The following is a 25,130-nucleotide window of genomic DNA, read 5'->3' as shown; positions in this document are numbered from 1 at the left end:
CTGGTCGCTTCCTTATATTCAAGGCGGAGGTGAGGGTGGCAGTATTTCTGGCCCTGTATTTCAAATCAAAAGATGGCACCCATGAACCCACAGTTTAATAACTGCTGTCAGCACAACAGAAGCATTTTTGCATAATTAAGCAGTTTGACAAGCATATAACATCTTCATAAATAACCTGTGATAAAACACAAAGGAAGCAGTACAACAATTACAGGGTATTTGTGTGGTAGTCTGGCAAAAAACACAACACATTTCTAAGAAAACTAGTGAATCCAACTTTAAGCAATATTTTTAAGTTTGTAAATCACTTTTTTCCCGATTAAAGTGTAAGATGCACTTTTGGAAAAGAACAGTGTGTTCAGCATGTATAAAGCCTACTTTTAACAGTGATGAACCCCACCTCAGTGATAGTCATGACCCATTGATTCCTGTGGTGTCCTTCTCAGGCCAAAAGAAAGAAAACAAGACGAGCGAAATGGATCTTGCAAACATGGGAGTGAGTCTGGGAAAAGGAGGACAGAGCAGATTAGATCACTGAGCCCCTAACTTCCCTGGCGAAGCTGGGGGCTTGGTAAAAACCTGGTCAGGGATGAGGCAGCCCAGTGTCCGAGTTCTGATTCTGGATCCCAGACCTGGCAAGAGTCGTCCCATTGATCAGTGCTGCATCTAACTGATCAGTCACAATGATAATATGTTCGCAATTTGGGCAGGGATGTCATTTCACCAAAATGCCAGGGGTAGCGGAAGTGACATCACATGATCCTTGACCCCCTGATGACATCACAGGAAGTGATGTCATTTGACCCCAACCAAAGTGATATCGGGGATAGCGATGGAACACGACCTTTCACCTGTTGAAAAAACAGGAAGTGGCATCACATAGCATTGTACACTTCGAAAAATATGGTTACGATATCACTATAATGTGATGTACATTTCCTAAAAGAATGGATCGCCATATGTATCGTTAAGATCAGTGTGTATAGGCCCATATTACCAAATTACTCTGAATGCAAGCAGACGTCCATGACCAAATGATAATGATGTGTTATTATATAGCACTTACACTTAAGCGCTTTATATCGAAAAAAAATATACACCCAATATCATCCAACCTGTGTTGGTTCTCATTTATCGACCTCAGAAGGATGAAAGGCTGAGTTGAGGCATTTAAGAACAGATTAAATCAGTGACTCGCCCCTGAAGTGTGTCTGAAATAAACATTCAATGATTCTAGAAATTATTCTATAGAATTCAAGAAAGACACATTATTTGGTATTCCTATTCTTTCTTATTTAGGGTCAGTGCTGAAAGTGTTAGACTTGTGGCACTCATGTTCTTAGTTTACTTCTTTTTTTTAAAGGGCCGGAACAAGAAAGCCAGCCACTACAGAAGTAAAGAGCCACATGGCGACCCCTAAATGACGTCCCTGAATTTGTGTTTTCTAAACATTGCAAGAATGGTGTCAGGCACTTTAAATAAAGCTGTACTAAGTGCGCTCCCGGCTCCCAAGTTCCCCAAGCCTCTTTTGTCTTATCTTCTGGTTCTATTTCTATTTGCTAGGCGATGGGACATTATACTATCGCCCAGCGAGCTTCTGGCTGCACTTATGCCATCGCTCTGCAAACATTCCTCTATTTGTTCAGACAAAGCTCGCCATTTGCAGCTCTTCTGTGTGTTTGCTTCTAATCAATGAATGTATTTGTTTTGTTGAGTACAGCTTTGTTTTCTGTACAGTATTTGCAGACGGGCCAATATTACTGATCGGTGGCTTGAACAGCCGTGCTCGATGCAATCTCAAGCGAAGAAGGCCATCAAAAAATGGCACTTAAATAGCAAATGCGCGCTGGTCCGCGAACTCGTCCGTGCTCATCGGGCAGAAGAATAAACAGGCTATGCCACGCTGATGCCTATGAACCAGGCGTTCGCCGAGCAAATGGAGCCGTTGAGAAAGTCTATATGTCATGCCACTTATTCATGCCTGGCTAGCTACAGGTGCATTACGCATCTTTGTTTTTGGAGGCAGCATTTTGCAACGCAGATGCATTTCTGAAACGTTTCTAGATCAACAATGCGAACTGCGTTTAAAGTACATCTTAAAACCAAAACACTCTAGAACATTCGTGTATGCTCTACCAGGTGTATTTTGAAGATATTGTCTGTGGAGACTAAGCATGATGAAATCCGACCTGCAGAAAGTGATAGATGTATCTTATGCGCATGTGCATGATGTCATCAATGCATCGAATGGAGTCTGAAGAATCTATGCACAAAGAAGAGAGTGCTGAATTGGCGCTCTGGGGATTTCAGACACTTTAGAAGATTGCACATATGCGATGTGTATTTTATGAGTTATTGTGAGCAGGAAAGCCGCGCATACAGTACACTTTCCTCACTTGTATTCCGATGACGGAGCACGATGCATATTGGTTGCACAAGAGTTCAATTATAAAGAATAGACCTAATTGTGTTTGCATTTCCATCTGTTGCGTATTCAATTTACCCGACTCCTTCCTTCTTCTGAATATTACCTGTCATGGTAACATTCTGAAAGTAGTATTGCACAAAGCATACGGACAAATACAAGACGGCAGCATGCGACACTAAGAACGGGCATAACGCGTCGTATTCAGTTTACCTGTAAAGCAGCGAGGCGTCATGTCACCTGAGCAAGCGGTCCTCGAGAGATGCTGGTGCAGTGTCCTTCGTTGGTGATATGGGCAAGCTTTGTACCTGCAACGCTGTAGGAGCTGCTCTTTAACAGCTGCCTGCAGTACATTTAGCAAACAGGAGCCTGACCAGCCTTATCCTGGTGTCACTGATTACCCAGCTACTAGACAGGCACAGCACTTAGACCACTGCCACGCCCAAATCATTATTTATTTTAGGTGCACCTGTCTGGCTGCGTTGTTCTGCTTGGAATATTGCTGCAGAGGTTTGATATCAATATCTCAGGGACCTCTTTGCGAATGGAAAAAGTATTTATAGTACAGGCGTATCGATGCTCGACATTATCACTAGGTGCCTAATTCATAGAAAAAGCGTGAATTCCCCGCAAACTGCTAAACGGCATAAACAACTTTGCACCCACTTTTGCGTTTGAAAATGATTGCATGCTCCACGTGTTCATGGATTCAAAAGTGCAAAGTAACCTGAGGCGCAAAGAAAAACGAGTTGCGCTTGTCGCAGCCACAGCACGCCCCCATGTCTGGCTTTAGAGTATCCAGAGGCACAGAAACTTTTCTTCTGAACACCTGTGAAGATCTGCTCTCAAATCTTGATTCTAATTCTCCCTCTGCCCTCATTCTACTCAATGTCTCGTTTGTCTTCAATACAGTGAACTACACTACCCTGATCGCACTTCTCTGTGATACCCTGGGCATCACTGATCAGGCCTTGGCGTGGCTAACCTCCTTTCTCTTTGACCGTCCATCCCAGGTGGAATTGGGGTCCTTCCTCTCCCCTAATACTCTCTCCATGTGCTGTGTCCCCCAGGAATCTAACCTATCCGCCTGGTTTTTCAATTGCTACACCCCCCCCCCGGGCCGTTTGATAGCCACCTTCAGCTCCAACTTTCAGTTTTATGCGGATGACACCAAGCTCTGCTTCAGGCTAACCTTGGCCTCCTCCTCTTCCTCAATCATACCTGACTGTCTGTCTGCAATTCAGTCATGATGTGCTGCAAAAAACCTCTGCCTCAATGCCAGTATGACAGAGATTGTCCTCATCGGGACCCCTGCTGCCGGCATAACCCCTTTCTCTCTGGCCGGCCTCCCTTGGCCTTGTGCCTTCACCTACCAACGAAGCAAAAAATCGCTGTGTCATCTTTGGCTCTGGTTTCCCTTTCTCATCTCTATTCTACCTTTTTACACCTTCCCCCAGAGGTTCACTATATACAGAGCCCTGGACCCCTCTATACTGGACTACGTGCAATGGCCTCTTTCTCAACCTGCCCTCTTCTACCCTCCGTCCTCTTCAACTCATCCAGAACAGAACCGCAAAACTTATCCTTGGCATCAAGCCCAGGGACCACATCTCTCCGGCACTGAAATCCCTTCATTGGCTCCACGTGGCTGCAAGGATTAAGTTCAAGACCCTTTGAATTGTTCACAAGGCTTTCTGGGGCCTGGGCCTAGTCTATCTTCAATGCTCTCTTCGAAAATACTCACCTTCCCGAGCCCTCCGCTCCTCTTTCTCCAACTCTCTGCGGGTGAGCCGCTTCTCCAAGCAGAGACTTGGGAGGAGATCTTTATCCACTACAGGTTCCTCTCTCTGAAACAGCCTCCCTGCCCTTCTCCATCTTCAGCTGGATCTCCTTAAGTTCCGGAAACTCCTCAAGACGTTCCTCTTCACCTCGTCCTTCTTTCTCCCTCTCAGCTGCTAACCACATGTTTCTGCTCTCCCGCTCTCTCTCCTCTACTTCTGCTCAATTTGGCTGACTGGCTGCTTGGTGTACCTTAAGAGCCTCATAGGCCCCAAGCTCTCCTCGCCAGTCTCCTGCACTTGCCCCAGGGCCTTGCACTTGCTGCAGCACTACTGCACTTTGGTCTCGACCCATGAGAGTGGTATCTCTCTGCACTTAAACTATGTTCTGACGGGACTTGGCTCACTTGATCCCAATTGCCGCCCACATGCACTTCCTTTCTGTTCACCTGCATAATCTTAATGTACCATGCCTAGTAAGATCATTAGTCTTGTCTTCTCTATGTCCTCCCCTCCCTTGCATGGTTGCGCTTTGAAACACTTGTGTATAAGTGTATAGTAAATAAATAATCAATCAATAAATCATGCAAACAAAAATCAGCAGCAACTAAAAACCTTTGCATGTACCTTTACCCCACCAGCCAGCAACCCAGGCAAAAATGCATACTGTCCCCTGTCAATTAATGCAGCACCCCAGCAAAACTGCATGGTGTCACCAGGGCAAGACTGCAGGCCGTCACCCCAACACTCAAGGCAGCACCAGCAAATCTGCGTAATGTCACCCTGTAACTCAAGGCAGTAATGGCAAATCTATGGACCATCACATCTAACGCCAAGCATATGCTCTAATTCCAAGAGGGACTCATAACTCCAAGCAGCACATAAACTGCAAATCTTCTCATTGCTAACTCCAAGTGGTCCCTAAACTGTGGATCATCACCCCTAGCTGCAAGCATCACTGCTAACTCCAAGCAGCACATACACTGTGGACCGTCGCCCCTACTTTCAAGCAGCACTTTGGCTAAACTGTGAACCATCAATAGAAGAGTAGCCATTTATAGGTGCACTCGTTAAGTATAAAAAAAGTAGTGAAAATGCTCTTAGTGATGTAGGAGGGTGCGGGGGAGAGGTAATCACACCTGGCACAGGGCTCTTTGTTCACAAGTAGAGAGAAACCAGTGTTCACAGGCTGTGGAACACTTGTGTCCCCTACACACCAAATGTGTTTGAATAAACAAACAATAGTTATGATTAATTTGAAACAAATAAATTATGAAATAAATTAAATCATACAGTTTTAATAGTGACAGCTGTGTTATTGTAATAATGATCATAACATGCAGTCGGCACAACCCCTAGGCAGCCCTCTCAAGTCCTGACACCAACCCAACTGACCTCTACTCAATCCGAAGGCAGCCCCTTGCTATTACACCCTACTCCCCACTCCCCCCTGACCTTCACCACAAACCACAGACAGTCCAGTGAAGTCCTGACACCACCCACCACCCCCACTGACTACCGCTCCAACCCCCAGGCAACCCCCTGCTAGTACATGCCCTTCCCCTCACTCCCCTGACCTCCACAGCAACTGCCAGGGAGTTCCCTGCTAGTGCACCCTCTCCCCACACACCCCTTACCTCAGCCATAACTCCCACACAGACCTGTGTCAGTGCACCACCCTCCCCACACACCCCTGACCTCTGCCTAAACCACCAGGAAGCCCCCTGCTAGTATTCCCCTCTCCCCTCGTCCCACTGACCTATGCCAAAATCCCCAGGCAGGCATCTGCTAGTACATCCCACCCCCCACCCCCCTAGCTCTTCCACAAACCACAGGCAGCCCAGTAAAGTCCTGACACCACCCACACTGACCTCTGTCCCAACCCCCAGACAGCCCCCTGCTAGTACATGCTCCTCCTCTCACCTCTCTGACCTCCATCACAACCACCAAGCAAACCCCTCAAGTCCAGACACCACCAACCTCATTTACTGGCCTCTGCTCCAATCCCCAGGCAGCCCCCTCAAGTTCTGACACCACCCATCACCCCACTAATCTCTGCCCGAAACCCCAGGCAGCCCCCTGCAAGTACACCCCCCTCCCTTCACCCCCAACCTCCACTAAAAACCCCAGGCAGCCCTGTCTAGTCCTGACACCACCCACACTGACCTCTGTCCCAACACCCAGGCAGCCCCCTACTAGCACATGCCCCTGCCTTCACACCTCTGACCCCTGTCACAAACACCAAGCAGACACCTCAAGTCCAGAAACCACCAACCTCCCCCCCGGCCTCTGCTACAACCCCCAGGCAGCCCCCTGCTTGTACACGCCCATCCCCTCACCTCTTTGACCTATGTCACAACAACCAAGCAGACCCCTCAAGTCCAGACACCCCCAACCTAACCAACTGGCCACTGCTCCAACCCACAGGCAGCCCCCTGATAGTACACCCCCTCACCAACACCTGCTGACCTTTGCCACAAATCACAGGCAGCCTTGTCAAGTCCTGATACCACCTACCACCCCCACTGACCATCACCCCAAACCCCAGGCAGCCCCCTGCTAGTACGTCCCACTCCCCTAACCCCTGACACCGTCATAACCCCCAGGCAGCTGCCTAAAATCTTTACACCACCCCACACAACCTGGACCACCACTCCTACCACCAGACAGCCCCATGCCACTACATCCCCTTCCCTAATACCCTCACCTCCCCCACAATGCCCAGGCAGCCGCCTGCTAATACACCCCCTTCCAACATTCCCCTGACCACTGCTACAACCCCAGACAGCCCCCTCAAGTCCTGACACCGGCTATCATCTCCACTAATCCCCACCCCAACCCAAATGCAGTACCCTGCAATACCAACCACCTCCCCACACTCCTTCCCACACACTCCTGACCTCAGCTACAGACCACAGGCAGACTGTCAAGTCCTGGCACCACCCACCACACCCCTGACTTTTGCCCCAACCCCCAGGCAGCCCCCTGTTAGTACAGCCCCCTCGCACACCATCCTGACCTCTGCAAGTAAACCCCATCCACTCACACCCTTGACCTCTGCCCCAACCACAGGCAGTCCCCTGCTAGTACACCTCCCTTCCCTCAGCCCCGTGACTGCTGCCAAAACCCAGAGGCCGTCTCCTGCTACTACACCCCCCCTCCCCACACTCCCCTGACATCCGCCACAACTCCCAGACATCCCCCTGCTAGTACACCCCCTCTCCCCACAAACCCCTGACCTCCACCAAAACCCAAAGGCTGCCATCACAAGTCATGACACCACCCACACTGACCTCTGTTCCAACCCCTGGTAGGCCCCTGCTAGTCCACACCCCTCACCCCTCTGACCTCTGCCACAACCCTCAGGCAGGCCCCTCAAGTCCTGACACCACCCATCACCACCACTGATCTCAACCCCAACCCACAGGCAGCACCCTGCTAGTCCACCCATCTCCCCACACACCGTAGAAAATCGGTGTGTGTTTTCTGGAAGTTTAGAGTATAAAATGCCTCCAAAATGGCAGCTTCTTATGTCAGCATTCCAATAATACGTGATGACAACATGAAGTCATGCCGTGATGACGATCATGACATCATAAAAGTAAACAATGACACGTCCGCAGCGTGCGGACCCGCAGATCTTACAGGGTGTGGTTTAAAGTGCCCTGTAAATTAAAAGCAATTTCTAAGGTCATGAGATTTTAAGAAATATCTAAAACTCAAAAAACACACATCGTTTCTCTAGCATCTAGAAGCCTTAGCATGGGTAAACTATGGACAATGAACCACTACAACTTTCTGTGTATTTCTATTTAGCCACTTTTGGATCTGATCTTTAGGATCCACTAAATACTAAATCCTGCCTATCTTTATTCCACTACACAGGTGAAACATGATCTACCCTCTTCTCGGTCTTTCCACTGACCAATTCGACTGAACTCCACACTTACCACATACTGGGGTAAGTGATTATTGATACTCAGAAACTTTTTAGTATATTTGAAATTGGAAACATATATTTTTGAACTTGTTCGCAATGAGCTAGTCTACATTAACATATTTTCTCTCTTTGTTATAGAGAGATGATTTATTCACCAATAACCCCCTTCAGATTTTCTAACAGCTGGATTACTCCAGTTTGATGAAAGCATATTCTTACCTCTAAGAGGAGAGGTGAGTACACAGAGAGGATTGATTGGGCCTCCTAACTAATGGAAAGTTAGTACTTGTGTTGTGTGGGGTAATATTACCCAATAACAGTTAATATCATTTTTTTAGATGGATTTGTTAGGACACTGAAAAATTGTGCTTTGTGAAACTTGGTACAAAATAGAGTCCAGCAACACGTTTGAAGGTATATCACTGCTATTAACAATTCATGGTTTGACCAGATTTGTGTGGTTTGTTTAATGATATATGTTAGTCTTTATAGTTAAGTTGAGTCGGAGACGGATAGGAACCCCTAAAAATTCTATTCTTAACCTAAGATTCAAGTAACAGATTTGGCTGGAATTTCGAAAGTGATTAAAAGTCTGTGGGCCCCCCCAGAGTGCAAAGTTTTGGAAAGTTTTGTGAAAAAATGAAAAAGTCATTAAGCGTCACATTGTTTTTTTTTCAAAAGTGTGGCCTACTTCCCATTAATTTTCCAATAGACAAAAAAGGTCAATTTATACCAAAGCGCACAGCCTAAACTTCAATCCTTTTATGGTTTGAGGTTATTCCGTGCAGAGGTTATTTTAAAATTTGACAGAGAAGGGGGTGCCCCCACCCCCTCAAAAAATTATAGTTATATCTCCCATGGTGCTTTGCAGGAATATGGTTTTCAGAAATGAAACGGCCACCATCTTGTTTTTCTCTCTATGATATTTTTGGCTATAGCCGAGGTTATGGGAAAATGAAATGCAGTAAAAAGCTATTTGTACGTCATAAAACATACAAATGTTGTCATTGTAGAGGTGGGGGATGACCAGAGGGAGTTGGAGGGGGCATCGGCACTGAGTTTGCGCACAAAGCTTTCCGTAGCCTCGGCTATAGCAACAAATAGCCAGCTACTCGATGCAAGCTGAGTCCCAGAAGCAGCGTGGGGTGAAAGGGAGAGGGCAGAGGAAGCAAGGAGGCCGTCTGGGAAGTGGAGGGGCTGGCACAGATGAAGGGGGCAATTGGTTAGGGCCTGGGGGGGCAGGAAAGCATTTTTTTCTGCCATTTTGATGATATTCGCGGCTATATTCGAGGCTTCAAAAGACTATAGATAGCCACGGGCATGTGTAGTTTTGTGTGCATGGCTATATAGTTTGGGGTGTCAGTGTTTTATATATTTTTTAAAGTTCTTGGTTTTGGTATAGTCTGGTTGGGGTGAAAAATCTCTGGCCGTGGCCAAAGGCCATGGTCAGATATTTGGTAGGTATTAGAGAGTCTTTTTTTATTTTGGATGTGTGTTTTCAAACTTTTGAGCGTGTGAGAAAGAAATAGAAGAAAATAGTTTAACAAAATTAATATGAAAATGAGGAATTGTTGTGTAGTTTTAGATGTACAATAGAATGTATTTTAGGGTGTGTATTTTCGATGATGGTATTGTATTGTGTGGCTGTTGAATGTTAGCCCACCTAGTATATTGTTACATGTTTTTATTATTTTTCAGTTACTTCATATAAGTACATGAACATTGTTGTTCTGTACTGATTATTCAAGTTGTATAGTGGTATAAAATGTAAAGTCAGTCCCCTTCTCAACTAACTTTTTGTAACCGTTTCTCTGGTAATAGTCAATGAACTACAGTCGCGGGTATAATAAAAAAAAAAGTTTTGTTATTCTTTTTTTGTATTTGTGTATTTATATATGATAATTAATCATTAAAAGGACTGTTTTGGGGTACACTAAGTGTAGAACTTTAGCACATCAGGAGTACTGGTTTGATGTTATGAAGGAACACTGCATTTTCTTCAACGTTACGTGTGCCTGTAGAAATTGGCCATGAAGAATTGATTGTTGTTCGAAATCCATAATTGGTTGTGGTCTGTGATGAATGCTGAAATTGCTTTATTACCATTTCTCCGGGATATCTCAATGTTACCATTAAATCTGGTGGTCCATCTCCATTTTTGCCTCTGAGTTAGATTGGAAAAGATGAAGACAGTGTGAGGAAATAGTTCAATTACTTTTCCCATGACTTGTTTCATCCTTAAAGTAAGGGACACTCCTCTAATATTTCCCAAGTCATTGGGCCTCATTCCGAGATTGGTGGTAGTCATGGCGCTATTTGCGCCATGACTGCCACCAATAACGGGTCTGGCACCGGTCTAGTTCAATGGGGACTTACTGATGTAGTCCGACCTTTGCAGGACCGGTAAATCTCCATTGAAAATACCATTACCCTTTCCATTTGAGCCCCCATAGGGCTCAATGGGAATGGGGAGGGTGCAAATAACAGGCTCGCGCATGTCAAGCCCATTATTTCCGCCCAGGTCCCTTTGCGGGTCCCGTCCATAACGCCTGGTCAGACCAGGCATTACTGGATGGACCCGTTAAGGGACCTTGTAGTAGGGCGGTAAGGGATTACCGGCACCGGTCTCCTTACCGGTGCCCGGTATCTCTTACCACCCTACTCGGAATGAGGCCCATTGCCTCCACAATGAATGAGTATGACGTCTGGGTGCCCTGTACTTCTCAGACTTAACAATTTTGGAAGAATTTGAAACCACTGCATTCCTCGCATTCCAAACCATTTAATTGTAAAAATGTGTCAGACCTAGGTCCATGGTAATATTTAGTTTCTCGCAAAAAGCCAGCAACCAAAACAGCCAGCGGTTTCCAATCAGCCACCCAGTTTTCATTGCAGCCTTGATGCTATCTGCAGTGTTTCTGTGTTGCCAGGAAAATGATTCCTACTTTTAGTTTCAAGTAGTTTGTATGAGTGGGATATGTATGATGTGTGTGTGTGTTGTAGTTTCTAATTCGTTGGTGGTGCTGTTATTATTCACCACATTGCTATTCACTGGTAGTCAACTATATTAGGACCAATGACACGCTGTGTGTTTGTGGATGCGTAGTAGCCGTGGCTCTGGTAAGCATGCACAAAATCACTATGTGGCCGCATCGATAAACATTAATTTTGTGTGCAATAATCATATGTTCCTGTGAATTATACAGTACAGATTTTTCTTTACTAGGTTATTTTATGTACTTAGTTGTTCACTTATTTCCTTTGAAGTTTGCAAGGCCAATTTATTTTAAATTTGGGTTTGCAGAAAAATGTGCGTGTAGCTACAGGTAAAAACCAAGATCTTTAGCTGCGTTGAATAGCCGCAGCTATAAAAGAGGGTAAGTGGGGAGAAAATAGATTTCTGTTGTTTTCTTTGTTTGCTATTGTGTGTTGTTACTTTTGCATTTGTGTAGGGTTTAGTGATAGGTTGTGTTGAAAATGTGTCAGCCATGTTAGTAGTTTTATTGGTATATATTCCTCTTTTTTTGGTATTCATTTTGGAAAGTATAAAAATCACACTTTTCTGCAGTTTTGTCCTTTTGATTTTTTCACTCTCACTGTGCACATGGTAATAGTGTGGCTGATATGAAAGTAAGTGTTGATCACCATTTACATATGTGAAGGTTTATTTGCAGCGTTGTGTGTGTTAGTTGTAGAGTGCACTGCTATCAGATGCTGTTCTTTATCATTTTTTCATTTTCTGTGTTTGAGTGGCAAGTATTTTTAATGTGGAGATGTAGCTTTTGTATTGGTTATTAAGGTTGAAGGTTGTTTGATTTTACTTCTTGTACTTTAATGTATTTTGAGGTATGCAGTACTTGTGAGGTAGTTTAATTGATGGTGCTGTGCAAGTTTATTTTTTTATATGTACTTATTTTTGTATTTTCTTGCAGCTGCATTGTTATGATCATCCCAGTGGATTTGCAGTGGAAGTTGTACACTTAACTCCCGTGAAAGGCGAACCTACATTCAAAACACTGTGGTACCGCTGCAGCTGGAAGTAGGAGATGGATGGAAAGCTTTCTTAGTGACCTTTCTAGTATTTGTAATGATTTATCACATGGAGCAGAATATCTCTCATTCTTTAATTGTGGCATCTCCCTTAACTACCCATGCACAGCATCTTTTACACATGACTTTCATCATGTTTAGATTGGATGTTGGTAAAATAGGTGTCAGTGTAGTGGATACCACTGCCAATGTAGTGGGTGCATTTGCAGTTGGTGATGTACTGGTGGATGGAGGTGCTGCCGGTGGAGCTGATCTTCGCCTATGGAATTATTGGGACCCATGTATTTTTTCTTTTATGATGTTTATGTGCTTTAAGATACTCATCATCAACATCATCTCAGTGGATTTCCATTAGATGGTTAATCATTATTGATGTCCCTAGACTTTGAGATGGGATATCGGATGGTCCACGGCATAAAGTATTGTAGAAGGTGCACAGTACCTCCTCTGCCTTTTTTCTCAAGCAGTGTTCCATTACTTTAAGGAAGCGCCAACTGTCTGCATTTTTATTCATACCAGTTTGCTTCTTTCTACATGGTGATGGATTGTTGGACCAAATGATGACATTGTCACTACTTGAGACTTGAATGGCTTCTTCATCTGTTTGAAAATATTTGTGTTTGTTGCATAGACATTTAAACATAGTTAGATAAACACGGTCTCCATGTTTACTTACCCTACACTATTTTCTCTTGTTCTCCAAGTTTACTTAACCTTTCCATCCCTTTTCCTGCATGCAACTAGTATAGTGTTCTTTGTTTGTTTCATCCAGTTCATATATAACAGTATATTTTTTGAAGTAGTATTTTCTGATAGTTTTTTAAAATTGTTGTATGTTTTTTTATTCCAAGTTGGATTTTTTCCCAATGATCCAATGATTAGTAAGTTGAAAGAGAACAACAGTGTCCTATAGTTGTATCTTTCACATAGTGCATTTGATGCACTGCATATAAAACATGATGGTCATAAAAATGTGTGCATAAAATTGTGTTTATAAAGGTATGTGTGTCATTGAACTGATTCAGGTTTCTTTTATTTCAGATAGAAGCATACATGTTTTTTAAACATAGATGTGTAGCCGCAGCTCCAATTTTTCTGAATTCGCCATCAGCATTTGGCGACGCGGGTAACTGCAACAACGACTGGGGGGTAGCCTAGGCACGAATTCTATGACATATACCTGCGGCTATGCATGTAATGTGTAAAAAGTGCATTATTTACATGCTTACTTTTTGCAGTGTCTTTTGTTATTAATATTTTTCAATAAATTAATGAGAAGCAACAAAGGCAATAGCCTATTAGAATTGTGCATAATTGGATTTTTGGATAGCTGCGGCTATTCTTCATTTTTTAATTTATTTTTTACTGGGATATTTTTTTACATGTATTCAGTGTAATAGTCGTAAACAGTTTTTGTAAGAATTACAATACTTTTTAATCACTAATAATGCAGATGTATGCATATACTTCAAAAGGGTAAATAAATAATGAAACACACTTTGTTGAAAACAAAACAGGTTTACTAGGGGTGGGTGGTTGTGAGTTTTCTTTTTCTTTGAGTTGCAACACATGATACATCTTCTTCTTTAGCCCAATTATCTGGATTTTTACTTCCATGATTTGTTTTAAATGTTTAATGTCCTTTTTCAATGATTCTATTTGTTTTTGAATATTAAGTAAAAGTTTGTTTAGTTCTGTCAATTAATCCATGATTATTTTTGTGGCTACTGTTTGTGTTGTTTCTTGCTGGATTCTTCTTGATACTTGAATGACTTCTTCATCTGTTTGCACATATTTGCAATAGTGTTAAACAATTGAAGATATAATACACTTTTAATGTATTTGTGTTGGCTGCGTAGACATTTAAAAGTAGTTAGATGAGCTATATATGTTTGGTGACTGATGTTTGTTTAATAACATATTCCTTCTCTAATTTTGCACACAAATAAAGAATGTACTCACAATATCCTGGATGTGATGCATTTTCTTCTCCTTCCTTTTCTTGAGGATGGTTTTTTTATTTCTTCTTCTGTTGGATAGTTTTCCTCAAGCCATTCCATGTAATTCTCCATTGTACTGTGACAGAGAAAAATACTGATTGTCATCTCAAATAATAGAATTAGCAATGGAGGAAGATTACATGAGGAGGGAAGCTGGAAGTTCTTGTTTTTACTCTCTGATTGGTTGCTTGTCTGTGTGGTGGGTGGTTGCCAATAGGATGTGAAGTATCTCAGATGCTGTTGAATATTGAACCTATCAGAGAAGGTATTTTTTGGAGTGATGTTTTTATATGGCAATAAAACTATAGATTATATTGTATTATTATATTAAGAGTTTTTCTACATAGTACGTTTTCATTGTTTAAGGGTGAGGTGTGCCTTCAGGAGATAGTGCTGTTTTTTTGGGGTATATTTATTGTTTTATTTGATATTTGAAAATGGAGCCAATTTCAGAAGGAGAGGAATCTGTTTCTTCAGAAGACTGTAGAATGGGGTACATAGTGATGTTGAGGACATAGGTGGTGAAAGAATTGGCTTACAAAGTTTTTTTGGTTTTACATTATTGTTTTAGATGGAGTGTTTGAAATGAGTGTTATGTGCTGTCATTGTGGGGAAATATTTTTGATAGGGAGCACAGGTTGTTTCTCTTTGGGAAAAGGAAATTAATTAATCATCTAAAAAAGAGCATAAGAAGTTATTCAAAATTATTTGTATCGTCATAGAGGTGTAGAGTAGGTTTTTGATTGAAAATATAATTTTTCATGATATGTTGGTAAAGAATCCAACGGATCTTTCAATAGTCACCTAGATAACCTTTTAAGTATTTCGGAAAAAGAAAATACCTTTTGAAGTCTTTTTTTGTTTTGTTTTGTTTGTTTGTTTTGTTTATTTATTTATAATGCGCACAAAACCCAGGGGTAGCCGGGCGCAGCAGTCATAAGATTACTTGAGCTTAGGTTACATAAAGGAATACATACATACAGGGAATGAAGTACATGAAGAAATTACAGATCAGGTATACAGAGTGCGTTAGGTACAGGATAAGTGAAATACAGTTTCCTAGTATAATAAAGTCTAATGTCAGGTAATAGAGGTAGCATGGCAGTTGGATATTCTAATCAGTCTTGGCCTAGCGCGCTTGTAGGTCGTCATTGGTCCAAAGCCAACTTTTCACTTTGCATCTATATCTGGTGTAGGGTAGGTCGGCTCTCAGTGCGATAGGCAGTGCATTCCAAGCGTGAGCAGCTCTGACCGGGAAGCTTGCCCCACCCGCTTTGGATAGTCTGAATCTGGGTATGTCAAGCAGAAAGTGGTTGGAAGCTCTAGTACGTTGAGTAGAGGATTTTCTTGTCAGTCTGGCCGAGATATATGGGGGCACAGTGTTATTCAGGCCTTTGTGGGTGAGGGATAGTGTCTTAAGGAGAACTCTATCACTGATTTTTAACCAATGCAGGTCTTTTCTGATGTTAGAGATGTGGGCTCTGCGGGGTATGTCCAGTGCTGCTCTGAGAGCATTGTTCTGCAGTATTCGCATTTTGTTTATGACAGTTTTGCTAGCACCTGCATAGAGGGCGTTACAATAGTCCAGTTTCGACATTACTAAGGCATTGGCTAGGGTGATGCAATTAGATTTGGAGAGGTACGGTCTACAGGCCCTAATTAATTTGCAGGTGTAGGCTGTGGAGGATGCTAAGGAATTAACTTGTTTTTTGAGAGTTAGCGTGGAGTCGAGGTAGAAACCTAGTGTTTTTACCTCTGTTGCCACTTTGATTATGTTGCCATCAATGTTGAAGGCACGGTAGTTTGGGCTAAGTTTTCTGAGGTTGGAGTCGGAACCCAGGATCAGTATCTCAGTTTTGTCATCATTCAGGCAGAGGCCGTGGGAGGCCATCCATGCCTGAATGATGAGGTAGATCTTGTTTACTAAGGCTGTGTCTTCGACAAAGTTGTCAGATAGCGGTATGAGGATCTGCGTATCGTCCGCATAGTTGGTATAAATTACCCCTAATCTGTCCAGTTTGTCGAAGAGTGGCTTAGTGAAGATATTGTACATGGTGGGTGAGACACATGAGCCTTTTGGGACGACACAGGTGATATGTATTGGGTCCGCTGAGGCTAAAGGGGAGAACACTCTCATCGTACGGTTGGCTAGGAAGGATTGTACCCAGGCTATAGCTTCACTTGAGAAATAGGCGGCAGACGCTAGGTGGTTGCATAACACTGCATGGTCCACCAGGTCAAAGGCCGCCGATAAATCAAGGAGGAGGAGCATAGCAGTTTTACCTTTATCCTTCAGCTCGTCGATTTGTGTTTTAAGATCGATAAGGGCTGTTTCAGTGCCATGTAATGGTCTGAAACCAGATTGGTGAGATCCTAGTAGTTGGTTCGTCTCCAGGTAGTTTTGGATCTGGAAGTAGGCTACTCTATCGATGATTTTGAGGAGGAATGGGACTGTGGTGATTGGCCTATAGTTGGTGGGGATGGCTGGGTCGAGGGTCTGTTTTTTAAGGAGGGGTATTACCCAGGATTCTTTAAGGTTGGATGGTACAGTGCTAGATTTAAATGAAGCATTAATTAGTTTAGAAATGAAGGGTGCTAAATCTCGTGCTGCGTCCTTAATGACTTGTGCAGGGCAGTTTTCACCTTGGCAGTTAGAAGGCTTCAATGATAGGATCACCTTTTCAGTTTCCAGGATGGATATGTTAGTGAAACTGAAGGGTTGGCAATTGTGTTGGGTGACTGTTCTATATGAGTTAGTCGAATGGATGGTGTGGGCTCTAGTAGGGCTCAAGGATGCTTTCTTCTTTGCAATTTTAGTTTGCAAGGTTGCAATTTTGTTAACTAGGGCATTTTGGATGCTGGTGCACCATTGTTTGTCTTTGGGGACGTTGTCTATGGGAGCAATAGGGTTTTCCATTTCCCGAAGGATGGAGAAGAGCTCTTTAGAGTTAGAGTTAGCCTTGCTAATTCTCTCATTGAATGTGTCTTTTTTGGTTTGGATTATTTCCTAACTTATATTTATTGGCAAAGTTGTTAAGGATGGTTTTGTTCTCCGCTGAGGGTCTATGCCTCCAGAAAGCTTGGAGTTTACGCTTTTGGATTCGTAATTCTTTGAGGTGAGGGGTAAACCATGAGTTGAGATGTGATTCTCGTTTGCTTTTGCGAAGTTTGATGGGGGCTATTATGTCCAAGGCATTGGACATAGCGTTGTTGAATGTCTCAACTAGTATGTTGGGGTCCTGGTTGGTATCGCTGACAGCGAGGGCTGGTAGGAGGAGCGGGAGCAGTTTTTCCGAAGTAATGTCTTTTTTACTTCTGGTTGGCATGGATGGTACTATTTCCTGGTTAATTGGTTTAGGCAGTTCTATAGTTAATGAGAAACTGATGAGGTGGTGATCCGTCCATGTTTGTGGCAAGATTTTAGAGATAGTGGTGTTACAGTTTCGGTTGGCTATCCAATCTAATGTCCGTCCTTTTATGTGCGTGGGGGCAAGAATGTTCTGAGTCAGGCCATGATCAACTAGAATGGATTGGATGGAGTGGGCTTGTTTGTCCTCATTATCATTAAAACCCAAGTTGAAGTCACCTAATAATAGGAACTGGGTAGTATCTTTGATATTGTTGGTGAGGAGGCTAGATAAGTCTTTCTCAAAGTTGCCTAGTGGGCCTGGTGGTCTATACACCAGGAGGACAGTTAGTGTGCTGTGGTTAGTGATAGGTATTTTGGTTGAGAGGAGTTCGCATGATGTTATTTCGGGGTGGGGGTAAGTCTTACATCTAGCTTAGTTTTGGCGATGATAGCTAGGCCACCTCCCCGTGAGTTGGGGCGATCGACTCTTAGTATGTTGTAATTATCAGGTACGGCAACCATGAGTGCAGGACCTGCGGCGTCATGGAGCCAGGTCTCAGTGATTGCGAGTAAATCTAAGTTATCCAGGGCAAGTATGTCCGCAATTTCAGTACTATGTGCTATGAGGGACCTCACATTGATGAGGGCTCCTGACAGGCTGGGAGTTGTGATTTTATCTTGGATCAGTCTGAGCTTGAGAGTGTTAGGTCTCCTCTGACTGTAGCAGTCAATTTGAGTTTTATGGCTTCTTTCTACCACTAGAGCCGGACGGTTAGGGTCAAGTGTAGTAGGGGTGGAGGTCGAGCCTGGTGGTCTAGTTCTTTTGTTTTTGAGGTCATAGAGGCGAGGCAGCCTCGCTCTAAGTCGCATGTTTCTCTCTTGCAGATTGCAAGGTGTGGAGTTGGTGTGGTCCATTGTTATGGTGATAGTTAGAAGGATCCAGAGTAGGGTGCAAAGAGTGTGTGTTAGGAGTGATTTGGTGATATGCATATTGGGGGGCAGGTAGCCGAGGCGCGTCTAAGTTAGACAACTCAATGGTGACTGGAATGCGAGCAACGGGGTAAGTCTAACTTAACAGTCCTAACGGCAACTAAATTGCATACATCAGAGGTATCTGAATTTGACAGTCCTATCAGTGACTAAATGCATACATCAGAGGCATCTAGATTTGACAGTCCTATCAGTGACTAAATTGTATACATCTTGGGGCATCTAGATATGACAGTCCTATCAGTGACTAAATTATATACCTCAGAGGCATCTAAATTTGACAGTCCTATCATTGACAAAATTACATCTATCAGAGGTCTCTAGATTTGACAGTCCTATCATTGACAACACTACATATATCAGAGGCATCTAGATTTGACAGTCCTACCAGTGACTAAGTTGCATATATCAGGGGGTATCTTGATTTGCCAAACCCAACAGCAATAGAGCTGCAGGCCGCAGAGTATACCTTGCTAAAATAGACCTAAATGCGACTAGAATGCATATGATTGGTAGCATTGGGTTAAGGACTAGCAGTTAGGCTATAGTTTGCATATAGTATGGATAGTACTGGCACGAGCAGTGGTGTGCAAAAGGTAGTAGTACTTAGTAGCGATACAGCTCTATGCTAGGTAGATGCAGGTAGGGATCAGGTAGTTAATGACTTCACCCTGATTGGTTAGTAGTTCCGTAATAACATGTGAAGCAAGGCCCTGTGTAATAGTATTAATGCTAAACAGGTGGTGGAGCAGATATGGCACATGCACAGGAGTATTTTCAATACAATAACGTAGACGTGGTCAACTGCATGTCACCGGTAATACGTCCTCGTGGGCTGTCTATATAGGCCTCGGGTTATTAGCAACCGCTAGTATGTAGTAGGTATAGTTAAAGGCGGTTCGCCATGCCTGTACTTGCGCGTGTGAGACAGATTAGGCTTTCTCAGCAGTTCTTAGCAGTAAGCTTTGCAGCTTATCCAGGGACAAGGGGGTTCCGCTTTTCAGAGAGCAGTATCCAAGAGGATGATGGGGACGTTATATCACTCACGGATGTTGGTATATGTTTGATGGGGTGGGGAGAATGTACTTACATGGCTTCTTGCGCGAAGGTAGGCTAGGGGGCGGCCCCGCACCGCGTCCCTCCGCGGACAGACGCAGACAGGCCCTTAATGTTGCGGCCCTTGCTGGAGCGGCCGGCTTCCGCCTCCGGTTCGGGTCTGCGGGGAAAGTATTGGCGCGTGGCCAATCAGCTGTGCTGGACAGGGGGAGGAGGGATCAGCTGTTCTCCGACGAGAACATGGCGGCCATCTTATAGTATGGCTGCGGTGGACCTCAATCCTGGTGCTGGAGGCCGTGATGCACGGGATCGGGTCTAGGGAAAAGCTCCTGGATGAGGTGGAGGCTTCCTTCTTGATTTGCCAAACCCAACGTGCTGGTGCTAAAGGTGCACCGTGGCGATGCTTCGTGCACGGAGATAAGCGCACGTTGCTCGAAGTGGTGCCACGGGTGAGGGGGGCTCCTGCCCTGCCCTGGGTGGCTGCCTGACTAACTCTACAGACGCAGACAGGCCCTGCCTAATAAATAATACCCGGTAGCAGCCAATGAAACATCGTATCCTGTCAGGTGTTTTATAGCCGCGGGTACCAATCATATGATGGGTTTTAGCTATGAGCAAGCCAATGGGACGCTGTGCATTTTTGGCATGTTTAGCTGCGTCCATGACTATCGCTGTAGCCACGGGTATAGCAATTCTAATTACTGTGCATTGATCCTGTAGTTGCATTGATTTTAAGGCACTCAAATTCACATGTGTTTAGGATTCTACGTCCTTGTATGTACCTTTGCGTTGGTTCAATCAATACACTTTGGGAATATGTCTTGTTGAACGTTCCATAATGTTATGGGTAGCTGAGACTACTGACAGTTTACTGGACGCGTGGCTGAAAATTCGCCAATCATACTTTGTGGCGGGCTTTGTTATCCATGGGCATGAACCTATTTGTTGTACCCACTGCTACACCTGTCTGTATTTTGCTGCAGTGATCATATTATTTTATGGATGTTTTTGCACATATTTGTACATGTGTTTCTGTTCGGATGTTCTTATCTGAAGGGTAGTGTGATTTTATTTTCAATTCTTTGTAACATGGGATTTTCAGTACATCTGATAAAATGCACGGGTAGCCGCATCTATAGGTGGGTTTCTGCTGTGTAGTCGAGGTTACAGCCACGGCTATGGAATTTGGAAAGAATTAGGGAAAAATAAAAGATGTTTTTAATGTAGTGTCTATATATTGTATACAGTATTCTTTGGATAATTGTGTTGGGGATTATTTATTGATATAGCTTGTGATAAAAATGTGTTTGGCATTTACATTGTTTGCTTCTTGCTTTCTACAGTCCTCTTTTTATGGTATAGAATTGTGAAAGTTATGCAAGTGACATTTTTCTGAGGTTTTAACAGTGTGACACCAGAGGTCAGAGTGTGCATATGTTCTGTGTTTGTTTATAGTGAAGTTCTATTCATTATTTCGAGCAGCTGAAGTGAGTTTTGTTAGTCTGTTTTTATATATTTTATGTATAGGTTGAATTATTGTACTTGTAAGATAAGTGAAGTATGTTCAGGTGTCTCGTTTGGTCAAGTTTATCAGTATTCATTGGAAAGTAGGGTTTTGTATATTTTACTTCAGTGTTTTCAGGTGAGTGAAGAAGCAGTATCACATGTTATGCTTTGCTTATGTTGTACAGAAAATACATTTGTAAATAAAAGTTGTTCTTCTGTGACATTGGAAGATGTGATATGAAAGAGGGTGCATAAGAAAACCTAGTGTGAACCAAGCAGTATAACTGTACCCTTGACAAATGCCGTGGCTGTGTGTGCGCGCTTTCTAGTTGGATATTAAGCTGTATTTTTGTGACTCTATATTGGTGATTCTGTACTGTGTTATAAGTGTGTAAGTGTGTATGGTGATGAGCTCAGTTTTCATTTAGGTTTATTATTGAAAAATGTATGGTCCCAAGTTCAGATATATTACAACTTGGAAATCTCAATGGTCAGTTAATGATATTCTACTTTTTGTAAATTATATATGGCATATGAGCTGTTTACTTGTATTACACATTAGTTAAGCAGTTACAGTTGAGTTGTAGATGGGGTATCTTTCTGCAATGGCCATAATGGAAGCAGCCACAAACATTCCTTTTATCTTGTGCTTTCTCTTTGTCCTTCCCCTTTTTTTTTTAACGTAACTGACTTATCTTTATGCTGTAGCAACTGGTTGTTTAGCTATTCTTAGACTCTCACTGGGTACCAGGCTCTTTATTGATCAGTCAACGTTTCAGTGTACATGGGCTTACTACCCACTTATGCACTGCAACTGTAATTCTAATGTCACTTGTTCTCTGTGCACTACCAAGCATCATTCTGCCCTGGCTGCATTTAATTAGAGCATTTGTGTTCTGTTTTCCTCTTCCCTCTCCCTTGCACTTCCTCCCTTGTTTTCTCTTTGCACTATTTGTTTATTGCAGTTATACAATTTGAATGACACAAAGGTTAGTAAGACAAGGAAGGAAAGACAGATGAAAGACAACACAAATGATCTTACCTGGCCTTGAGTCATTCAGATCATGCAAGTGCAAAAATAAACAGTGCAAAGGGACAGGCAGGGATGAAGTTCCAAGGGAGAGGGACATGGAAAACAGAACACAAATGTTATAAGTAAGTGCAGCCAGGGCAGCACAACTCTCGGTAGTGCACAGAGAGCAAGTGACTTTAGAATTACAGTTGGACAGGGGAAGGAAAAAGACAAAGCACAAGAGAAAATAAATGTTTTGATCTGCTTCCAACATTTCAAGTGGTCTGTCTCAAGTTTGAGAGGGGCACATACAAAATATCAGAAACATGCTGTAGCAGAGGGGAAGGATACACATGACTTACATGGTTGGTTATTTGCTGTGCAAACATTTACGTTCATGACATATACAACAGGTTTACTGTCACTTTTCACTATTCTTTGATCCACACTGGCATCAAACTGTGTCTCCTTGGTAACGTAAACATGCAGAGTGTCAAGGGAAGGGCTGAAGTGTTCATGAATTAGAGTGGGCTTGAAGTGGAGTGCTGAAGTTGCAGTGCCTGTAACAGTGAGTATGATGGCGCAAGTCTAATTAAGAGAGGGAGAATCAACATATCACCTGCAATTACCAAATATACCTCCAATATCATCCTAAATGATATATCATAAAAGGAAGTTTTCAAAGGAAAACTTACGAGTATTCTTGCTACAATGAGACATACTAAAGAATATTTGTATGGAAGACACTCTGAAGTTAGATGATTGAACATAAACTTGGGATCTCCAACCTGGTTTGTGACTTTACGTTGTGCTGAGTATGGTTGGGATGATCTTGCGGAGTGGATTTGTGAAAGTAATGCAGAGAAAGACAGCAGGAGAATGTTGTTCTATGGACCCTGTAAATGTATCACGTTTTTTTCATCACACATTTTTAGCCATGTTACACTTTATATGTAATCAAGAAAATGGTCCACTAGGCCTTGTGGAACATTTCTTTTGGAGGAAAGAGTATTAGTCATGTGGAGCTCCAGAAATACATATGCTGTTGTGGATCAATTCCTGCTCAGTAAGTCAATGCTGATCTACAGAACAAGGGGGACAGGTTTCAAAAGCATTAATGTGGGAAGTACTATCGAAGAAAATACAAAGTAAAAACAGGTACTACACTCAGTGCAGATTTGGCTTTCCAAGGCCTGTGAGTTCAATTGGTTGAGTGAATAGTCTAATGTCATCTGTTCACCACCATGTTAATTGTAAGTTACAGAGAAATACCTATCATTTAAAAAGAAATAAGGAATGGAAATGTACCAATGATTACAATCCTGTCATTGCCCAGCTGTGGAATGCAAATACTGATGTTGCTGATTATTCAACAGATGTTGCTCATTATGTTACAGCCTACATGACAAAAGCAGAAAAGAGCAATGCAGCTGAAGTATGGGCAAATCTATCATCAGATAAAACTCTCAGTCAGAACCTTTTATGATTTGATTTGAAGATACTTTCACATAGAGAGTGTTGTGCTATGAAGCTGTAGATCGGCTTACTAGTTTACCTCTGTGTGGCTGTAGCATTAATGTAGTTTGGTTAAGTCTTGGAACAGCTAGTAGCAGCAATCGGGTATTGAAGCCTTTGCCTGAAATTAAGGAGTTAGCTGAAGCAGCACCTGACAGTACAGAGATTTTGAAAACCAACTTGATTAATAAATATTATCCAAATCAATGTGAAATGTTGGAAGATCTTTGTTTATATGAAATTTCACAATGCTACTCATATCAGAATATTGAACCAAACAGTGTCAGGGACGGTTTAAAGTACATGGATGTAGTATTTGTCTAGTGAGACATGAAAATCCAATTCTCATTCACCACATGAAACTTTCTTGCCAAAGTGCAGAGAAAAAGGATTTATTGTATTTTTGTATTTTGCAATTGTTTTTCACTTGGTGTTCAGAAAGTGATTTACTTTGAAGTTTTGAAACTTTTGAAGAATCATGTTTTGCTAAAAAAAATTTAATTACATATCCAAAATTTGAACAGTACTTGGAATTTCTGGAAAAAGAACTATGTCAAGAAGAGTTTTTGGCAGCTGAATTGGCAAAGGAGACTCCTGGAGGCAGTAAACCATGCAAGAACCTATCTTTAATTTTGTTATATACTTCTTTTTGCTTTATATATTGAGTTTACTAACCATTTAATCACAATTCACATCTGCAACTTTATTGTGTTGCATTGCAATTTCTACTTCCCCCCATAGCAAGCTCAACATTGGTTTGAATAATTGTTTCACCAAGTACATTTTGACTTCCTGCTGCAGATGAATTGGCAAAAGACTCTCCTGAAGGCAGTCAAGAATCCGCAGCAGGACGTCAACATGTACTTCTTCTAGTTTTGGTTTATTATGCAAAACACTGTGTATTTTCATACATACAAGTGTTTCCTATAAGTGCCAGGTTACCTACATGGTTCCATGTACATTATTTTGAGTGTGAGAGAGTGTGGAAGCTGATGACTGTTTACATATGAAACGAGTAAACAGTAGTTTGTAGATACAACAATGTGTAGTAATATTAAAATACAAAATCAAAATAACTTACTAAAAATGCTATTTTGTTAAATGTAGGAATATGTTCTATGTGCAGTGTGGAGTTTTAAGAAAAGTCAGATAATCTATTCATTCATTAAAATGTATGTTCTTTGATTTTGTGAGGTAGGTTTAAGATTATTGTGATTAGTTTCTAATATCTGTATGTGTCCAGAAAAAGGACACACACCAAATTATAAAAGAAGTTAAGAAATACTAATGTAGATATAATTATTTATAAGATAGAATACATTATGGTGTAGTAAAAAAGGTATTTAACAATGTTTAGCACTATTAGCGCAAAAATACGTTTATATAATAATGTGTAGTTTTCAAATGTTTGGAAATATAACATGTTGTTAAGGATTTCAATCAGGCAATACACTGTGCTCCCGGCCTAGTATACAGCGCAATGGAAAAACTTATATAAGATATAGATTC

The sequence above is a fragment of the Ambystoma mexicanum genome, chromosome 4p, assembly GCF_040938575.1.
Source record: "Ambystoma mexicanum isolate Mex_15411 chromosome 4p, UKY_AmexF1_1, whole genome shotgun sequence".
Lineage (NCBI taxonomy): Eukaryota > Metazoa > Chordata > Amphibia > Caudata > Ambystomatidae > Ambystoma > Ambystoma mexicanum.
Note: the sequence above shows the minus strand (reverse complement) of the source record.